Here is a 10,046-nt window from a genome sequence, read left to right as displayed (position 1 = left end):
GAAAAAAAGTAGAATAAAAATCTGAGGCTAAAGTAGTATTTTTAATCCAAAAGGACCAATGAAATGAGTATGGGTGCTTAATTTTGAACATTATGGCTATCCATTTTCTCACATTTCCTTATCATTGATCAATGGGACAAAAATCAAGTTCCATTATTTTTATTAAAAAACAGCTATCAAAAAGATAAACTACAAAATCACAAAACCCATATCTTGCCCTGATTTTTTAAATCGTTATTTACATCCCAAAGAAATATATACGTGTTAGGAATCCTGGAAAATTAATGTGATTATGCCTCATTAGTATTTTTTTTCTCTCCTTGTTATAAGTTCAAATACTTCTACAACTTCTTTAACTAGTCAATTGAAAAAAGAGTCAATATTTATCAACACGATATTCTAGACCAGACTTCCAGATATATAGGTTGTCTTTAGTAATTGCTGTAAAATGTGTCTGGACGTTCCACTTTTTCAAATTATGTAACATTAGTTCTAAGACCGCGATAAAGAGGTGTAAATAACTGTTTACTTAACATAATCTGTTGAACTTTAGCTATGCTTTATTGATTTTTAATCTATACGTGTATTTTACGATATTATGTTTCTGTGAAAAGCGAAGATCACTCGTTAAGGCGAAAATAAAACTTCATTTGATGACTCACTTACGACTATGTACTGTTGTAGACATGGATAAATACGAATCAAAATGTTATAAGATATATACACTATTAACAATTTTTCCACTGCTGTAAGTCGTTTTAGTTCCATGGTTTTAAAATTTCACGATTTCTCAAAAAGTACCAATCGCTATGGTTTTAATTTCACGCTGCAAGAAATTAATTTAATTTTTTATAAGCATTTAAACGTTTCTAAAAACTAATAATAGCATTCACGATGGGTTTAATTTCGCGGAAAAATGATAAATGGCGAACATAATGAAATTAAAACCATCGTGATTATTTGTCAATCTACAGTATATATTTAAGGGATGTTTTTAAGTTTTGTGTGAGTTATTGGTGTGTAAATCACACCGACTTGTCACGTAGGCATATTTCATGAAGCTGCTCAAGAACAACAAAGCCATGATAAGTCATATTATTATAGAAACATTTTCAGGTAGTGTAGATTCAAATTTGTTCAAAAATAGGGTGGTTAGGGTGGGCCACAATGAGAAATCAGACTGAGTTTTACTTAGGAATATATAGGGGAAAAATCTTTTAAATTCTTCTGTTTAAGAACAGCAAAGCCATGATTAGTAATATTGATATCGAAGCATCCTGAGTTAGTGTAAATTAAAGTTGCCACCCCCACCATTAATTACTGAACTAATTTTGCTTTTTCCTAGCCAATGTGCTCAGGTGAGCGATGTGGGCCTCTTGTTTCCTCTATTGTGACAGCACCCTATCCCAGGGGCCATGATTTATTTATGTTAGATTCTACACTACCCCAGGAAGCTTTAGACAAATTTCATCTCTTCTGGACCTCGGGAGCTTGAGAAAAAAGATTTTTTTCTATATATATGTACATGTATTTCAATTTAAAACTTTGTTGCCCTATTGTGGCCCCACCCAATCCCCTTGGGCAACGATTTTAACAATTTAAAATCTACACTTCCTCGGGAAGCTTTCACACAAGTTTCATCTCTTCTAGCCCAGTGGTTATAGAGAGGAAGATTTTGAAAGAATTTTTCCTATATATTTCAATGGTAAACTTTGATGCCCTATTGTGGCCCCACTCAACTCCTGGGGTCCATGCTTTGAACAACCTAGAATGTATACTACCTCAGGAAGCTATTACACAAGTTTCATCCCTTCTGGCCCAGTGAATCTAGAGAAGATTTTGAAAGTATTTTTTCTAAATATTTCAATGTAAAACTTTGATCCCTATTTTGGTCACACTCAACCCAGGGGGCCATGATTTGAACAATTTACACTACCTCAGGAAGCTTTCACACAAGTTCCATCTCTTCTGGCCTAGCGGTTCTTCAGAATATTTTTAATGAACATACCTATTTTTGCCTTTTCTTGATTATCTCCCCTTGGAATATGATTTGGCCCTTCGTTTGATTAGTTTAGAATCCCCTTTATCCAACTACGGTTAAAATTGGCTCAGTGGTTTTTGAGAAGAAGTCGAAAATGTGAAAAGTTTACAGACGGACGGACGCTGGACTACAGCAGGTGATCAGAAAAGCTCACTTGAGCTTTCAGCTCAGGCGAGCTATACAGTGGAGCAAAGAAGGATGTTGAGTGCATGAAACTTCGGTCTAATCAAGCTTGGCATTATGCTGGGAGAGTGAATGTGCTTGTTAACCACCTAATACATCAAACCGCAAACCCCACGAGCAAAGGGGTGCATTCTAATGTTACCATTGAATAGTTGATTTGTAGAAATACAGCCGTAAATTGGGACTGGCTACCTCGATGTTAGCCCCACCCTATCCCCCAGGAAAATCAATACAACAGTAACTGTTCTTTTTCACCAGAACCAACAAAATAAAATGAAATCAAATTTTTAAAAAAAATTTTAAAAAAGCAAAAAGAAAAGGAAGATCACAAGGTCATAAATATTTAAAAATAAGAACAGGATATTATAACATTGTAAAAAAAAAAAAAAAAAAAAAAAAAAATCGTTAAATTTCTTTCCATAAACATTTTTTCCAATATCATTTTGTAAATTATAAATTTACCAGGTGGAGATAAATGCAAAATTTTCAACATGATAACTTGTAAATTTTGCATTTATCTCCACCTAGAACATTCAAAATTTACAACATGATACCCATCTGCTTACAAATACGGTTTATGTATAATGCTCATCGAAAAAACCTTCAACGGACGAAGATTTATTCAAAGAAATTACAATTGACCCGTTGAAAAAAATGTCCCAAAGTGTTAAAATCCCATAAAGTGCTGACAGGACAGACAACATATCCAACAAATGTCTTTCATGACACTTTATCTTGCAATATCCTTCCGCCCCTATGAAAAGACTTAAATGTCGCTGAAATATTTCAACCAGAGAGATTTCGTATACATATACACCGTATATATAATAATATGACCTTTTAAAAAAAATAATTGATGTTAAAATGCCTCCTACATTTTATCTGGCAATAAAATATTTGATTGTCATGCACATATAAAGAGAAAAGTTCTTTTATTTACTTCAAAATTCACAAGAATTGCGGAAATATAAAATCTTAATGTTCGAGAACAATAAATGGAATATCAGACAAGTATTTCATAACTTCTTTACTTTGAACAAAAACGGTAAGTAATTATGATTACAAATTAATAATTTTATTTTAATCAATTATATATAGAAAAACTTGAGTAATTTAATTGTAAGTTTAACCAGAAAAACCTTAGAGTAAATATTGTAATTTAATCAATTACCTTTCAATGTAATTGACCCCATTACACTGTCCAATATTTTGGACAATAAAACTATGTACATACAGCAGACTGAGTCGGAAATTGTAATCAACAAACACGAGAGATCAAAGAAAAGGAAATAAATTGATGAAGAACCCTGGAGTAGCCCGTGGTCGGAGTATAATTAACACCAAGACATTTGATTACGTTTATCTCCCAGGCTCCGTGTCTTGTAGTCCTCTTCCATTGATCTTTGGTTAATATGTCGTCTTGTTTTCAGCCATGTTGATTTTACCTTAAAAAGATATTTTTCCATGTGTATGTTTTCGGAGATCTACTGACATTCTTATTAGTGTTCATTAAATAATCAATCTTCCCTTGCGTTTTTCTTTAATGATTTGCCTTAAAATCAAATAAGCTATTGAAAGTTAGAGACATTAGACAAACCTTTTTTTGAAAGAATCTGTATCAGACTTGAATAAACCATGCCTAATTTTTCAATTTTCCCTCTAGTATGTCTATAATATTGGTTAAACATGGGCAACTTAAGGAAATCTTCCATCAATCTTTTAATGGTAAATTCGTTTTAGGTATTGTATGTAAGTACTGAGAATAACTGAGTGATCAAACCATACTAGAATTTCTGCCAATAATATTGAAAAGAGGATAAAAAACTATAACGAGAGGTTCATCTTGTAGCCCAATAAATACAAAAACCCGCTTTGGCAAATCGATTAAAAAATAGAAATCCATTCGCGATGGAGAGCTTTGAGAGTTGGAGCTTTTCAAGAAAAAAACCCATGTACTGGTCACGAATATTGTGGATAAATTTGATTACTGAGTATAAGAACGCTATCATTGATGCACCATTTAAAAATATCATCTAGTCGTTCATTTCAAATTATATAAAATATAGCTTTTAATGTTATCTCGGGAACTAATTAAATCACCGAGTCCGTGCTCTATATATTTCAATTAGACACTAATGGCACTTATCAGTATATTAGAGTTGATTTGCCTTTTGGTACACTGGGCTTCTGAGTTTGTTGTCTCAGCAAATGGATATGACATTTGCACCTTCTATTTGATCAATTTGTTGTCTCGAATTGTAACGAGTCCGTGTTATGCTGTAATTGTACACTGTCTACATTATTCCCAATTTTACTTATGCTTGAAATTCACTCACACTCTGAAAGGAACTTCATTTCATTCTATTATTGTTTCAAAGAAGAATTTAAAAAAAAATAATATATTTGTTTTAGAGAGATGTTAAAAGGCATGTCACGTCATAAAGCATGCACATGCATGACATCGTGTTGGTTCCGAACTAAAAACAATGTTTTAAAACACATCAAAATTACTATATACGTTTTCAAATTTTCGGTCCCAACTGGTCGAAATTTAAATTTCTGAAACCTTATTGTACATCTACAGGAAACTATCATATTTCAAAAGATGACGTGGGTATTGAGTAAAATGTAAGAGGAGTTCTGGGAAACGTTTTTTTTTGGGGGGGGGGATGGGGGAAGAAACCTATTTCAGAAAATGATTTGGCTACTGAGTAAAATGTAAAAGTTGTGGGAACCTTTTTTTTTTGGGGGGGGGGGGCTATTTCAGAAGATGATTTTGGCTACTGTGTAAATTGTAAGAGGAGTTTTGGGAGCATAGCTCTTGTCGACAAAAGCGTTGTTTACCCATATGGCCTTTAATGAAAATAAAATTTCAAAGCCTTATGTATTGCGTATATACTGGAATCTGGCAATCATATTTCAAAAGATGATATGCGTAAAATGTAAGAGAAGAACAGGGAACAATGTTTTTATTTTAAAAAAATTTTGACCTCAAATTGTTCCCTTGGATGCCTGTGAAAAATCCAAAACCTTATTGCATGTACACAGGACAACATCAATCAAGTTCTTAAAGATAAATTGGCTACTGATTTTAAAAATGTTACAGGTATTTACAGAAAGTATAGCAAATGTATACTAGAACTCTTCTTTTGAAAGTGCGGGTACAAATATATCTAATCACTGAAAATGCCCTCCAATTGATAAATTCAAAAATTTAAACATTTTTGGGTACATGAATTCTTTTAATGTTGTATGAATTGATTTTATTGCAAAGAGCAGCAATATACAAATATATTCAGTATTCAGTGAGTGATGTTTCTCCCAAAGGAGTAAGAATTCTCAGATCTGTAACCATTTGACGAGACTTTATATTTGTTTTATTTGGTAGAGTTTTAACACTAGACACGAATATTCGATTTTTCAGTTACATACGGGTATCTTAGGGAAATATTCTACCACTATTTTTTGTTGGGATATCAATAATTAGTATATAAATATTGAATATGAATATCCTGAATAAATGAAATAAGTCTAATTCTAAACCCAAAGAAAGTAATACATGTATGTTTTTCTTGAATAATATTTTAAAAGGATAGAAAAGCTATAATAATGATACATGTATATACTGGTCACAAATAGGGTAAATAATTTTAATGACATCAATGCACTAATTTCTGAATTTTCCCCTTGTCATTTTATCACAAGTAATTTATAAATATAGATCTTGAGGTTATCATATGAACTAATTCAATCAAAGAGTCCGTGTTTTATTTCAATTAAAAACTTATTGCACTAACAAATTTTAGAACCGATTTCCCCTTTAATACTATGGATTATTTGGATTTTGTTGTGTAAAAAAATTGATATGACATCTGCACCATAAATCTGATCTCTGTTCAAAAGAAACTATGGAATATTCTTTTTCATGCAACAATTACGTGTTACACTGTAATGTCATCGAAATTCATTACATGCGCTACAAGCTATTTTTATTTGTGACTGAAGACAACCCCCCTCCCCCCATCTCCTCCAAAAATAGACCTCCTGACTTTTCGAAGATTTTTATGAATAACTTCGTCTACAAGCCGAGAGCCCCTGCCGAAGAAGTTTTGACTTAAACAACATCTATCCCAAAATCGACTACCTTATATTTGTTTCCCTAACCATTATAGTTTCATTACTGTAACTGGTAATGATGGTCATATTTCTACAGGGATGTTAGCGTCCTCTGAACTGATCCATCTTTAATGAACGAAAGTGACGAGGATACTTTGGGTGAACGGGCTGTTCTCAGGCGCCTATGATTATTTTTACCTTTTATTTCCAACCATAGGTGCCTGAGCCCCCAACCCCAAAATAGACCTCCCTGTCTTTTCGACTTTTCCTCCATCATGCACATTTGGTTCCCAGTAGTAATGAAACATGTAGTTCACATTAATACTGTAACTTTATTCAATTATAAGTTCGTCTCAAAGAAGAAATAACAATGATAGACTTTTTAACAGAATTTTCAGAAACATGTTTTCTAAACACGTGAGACAATTCCGAACTGGTATCAACAATTTATAATATACCAAAAATATCTATTTGAAGGATTACCGGGGTAGTGATATACATTTTCACTAGCCAGGGTTTTTCGAGATGAAAGATATCCACAGATACTAAATACATGCATATCTTCAATGAAAATGTCCTTCTATTGACCAATTCCACAAATAAGTATATTCTATTTACATTAGTTCTTCAAATACATGAATTGATTTTATTGAAGGGATCGGCAATATAATAATCTAATACAGTATTCAGTCAGAGAAGACTTTCATCAAGGGAAGTAAGCAATCTCAGAGCAGTAAACAGTACACCAGTGTTTCTGTTTGTTTTATATTGCAGACTCTTACAATGGATATGAATAAAACATTTTAGGTTACGAATTTTCCTGTAGTTTGTCCACCATATTCGGTTTCGCATTGGTATCTTATGGAAATCTTCGATCATTTTTCTTTTAAAATGGACATTCTGAATAAATAAAATAAGTCCAATTCTTTAACCAAAGAAAAAATATTGTTTTTAATACTGAAAAGATGATAGAAAAACAATAACGGGATATGTACTTGTCACGAATTTGGTGGATAATTTGATTCTTTAGATAGCTACACTATTGATGCATCATTTCTGAACATTGTTTTTCACATTAATAATACAAAATCTTAAAATAAAATCTTAATGTTATCATGGGAACTATAATTGAATCACAGAGTCTGTGCTTCACAAATACTAATAGCACTTGATTTAAGAATTGATACACTGAGCTTTGTGGTTTGTTGTAGCAGAGGATGGATATGACATCTCGACCTTAAAATTTCATCTCTGTTCAAAGAAAGTCTCGAATATATATCTCGGTTATTTTTCATGTAATGATCACTTGTTACACTTGATATGCCAAAAATACCTGAATGAATTTAATAGCTACCCTAGTTATACTGTACAATGTATGTTGGGACAGTTCACGCTTTATATGCATTGCATAGAAAAGATTGTGAAACCCTGATGTCCCCTCATGGCAGCTCAAGCAAAAGGTAGAAGATTTTCAAATGTAGGTAAAACTCCAAGGTCAAGAGTTCAGAAATGTTGATACTCAAAAAGGTCTTGTCACAAGGAATACACATGTGAAGTATGAAAACCCTAGCGCCAACCATTCAGAAAATGTGGCCAGGGTTAAAGTTTTTCGAAAGTAGGTCACACTCCAAGGTCAAGGAAATAAGGTCAAAAATATTGGTATCAAAGAAAAGGTCTTGTCACAAGGAATACATAAGTGAAAAATGAAAACCCTTTAGCGTGTAAGCGGATTGATGCGTTTTTGACGTAATGCACTGTGACGTAGGCAACACGGTTTATTCCCCGAACGTCTACTCGCTAAAACAACTATTTAATTATCACACTCAAGAGTTTACTTGTTTTACCTTGATTTAACAAAGTAGTCTAAATTTAAAAACCTACTGGTAAAATTGTGTAATAAAGCACATATTTATTGATTAAATACTTGCTATCATTGAAGGCACGGAAAAGTTTTCATAGAATAATTATTTTTATTTTAAATTCGAAAAAGAAACATTACAAGACATGTATATTAATAGATTGCATGTTTATGAATTATTTTTAAACATTACTTCTTAACCTAACACTTGGCACTTGAAGCATTACTTACATGTACATCACATTTTAAGCTTTGTTTAAACTATATTAAACATGGGGAACTTTTTTCACATCGCATTTGCAGACCCGTAGAACGAAAGGGGGCATATTTTTCTGAGTATAAACTTTTCCTGTAGTATAGACTTTTTTCTAGATTTAACATGTTAATTTTAGATGCTGGTCCCCCTCTACTTTTTGTTGCTGTAAGACCGAGCGCTGGCGAATTCCAGCACTTGAAAAAAAAAACAAACTACAGACTGAGAAATTCCACCCCTCCCCACACACGAACACACAAAATAGGATTTTCAAGTTTTTTTTAATTATTATTTTAATTTTTGCTTGTCAGATTTCTTTGGGAGGTTGTTCCTTCTCCCACTATTTAAACCGTATACACATGTAGCTACCTCTTTGTTTGGAAGCAATATCTGTTAGACTGTATGTTAGCACCGTTTTATTTACATCAAAGTTCAGACACGTTTTTTGAAAATTTTGACGACTTACCTTTAAAAATGTTGTCCAAAATCCAATTTCATGGGGGGAGGGGGGGGGTTAAATTCAAAATTTTGTTTTTTTTAATCAAATAATCGTATCTCACGCTTATTGGTAAATTTTTACCCAAATAAATTATTTTAAGATTCGAGTTTTATGATGCAAACTAACAAAGATTTTGAAATTATTCATTGTTGTATTTAAAATCAATCCTTTGAAACCATTATTAAAAAAGAATTAAATTAAAAAGTATCCAAAGCATCATTTATTTAACTCATTTAATAAGATATATTGAAAAGAAAAATAACATATGATCGATAGATTTTTCCTGTTTCAGAAAGAATGCTACTTACCTTGAATACATGTTCACCGACTTATTTAATCGATCTCTAAGACATTACTTTTGAAATATGGCTTAATTATGAAAAAGATTTATATTAACTTAAATTAATTTTTATGAATTTTGGACCCTATTTTGCAAGTAAGATCCGTTAGAGATTAAATTTTGCCGTAAATAAGTGCACAATATTAATATCTAATAATAATGTCAAGAAAAGTCAGATAAGCTTTTTATTTTTGATGAAAAATTATTTATGAAAATTAAACACACTATTTTTAGTATTTCTTTAAACCAATGGATAAAATCTTCAAAGATTTATACATTTCATCTGAAAAAAAAATCAAGTAAAATAATAAATATATTATATCAATCTTTCAATGCTGAAACCATGTTTCAAAAGGGATGCCTTAAAGATAAAAAAAAATAAAATGTTGCTGTAGAATTCCTCCTTCAATAAATGCAGGCACAGTTAAAAGTTAACTCTACCCGTACCCCATAGAGGGTCCCTTAATTGAGTGTGATAATTAGATGTTGTTTTTGTCCAGTAGACGTTCGGTGAACACACCGGCAACACACGCTATATATTCAGTAAAGAAAAATATATCATTTATATTTTCTATATATTGGGAAACGGTCAACAAAATTGATATTAGCTCTTCCACAAATATTGACTGTCATTTCATGCATTATTTCAAAATTTCATCATGTCTTTTTATTTTATGTAAATCATTATAAAATATACATTACAGGATTACTAACTGAATCAATGTCCCCAAAACAGTTCATAGATCTATATTTAAA

This window comes from Saccostrea echinata, unplaced genomic scaffold (assembly GCF_033153115.1).
Source record: "Saccostrea echinata isolate AGI-Se365-2 ecotype Australia unplaced genomic scaffold, CSIRO_AGI_Sech_v1 ptg000086l, whole genome shotgun sequence".
NCBI lineage: Eukaryota > Metazoa > Mollusca > Bivalvia > Ostreida > Ostreidae > Saccostrea > Saccostrea echinata.
The sequence above is the reverse complement of the archived record's forward strand: the minus strand, read 5'-3'. Positions refer to the sequence as shown.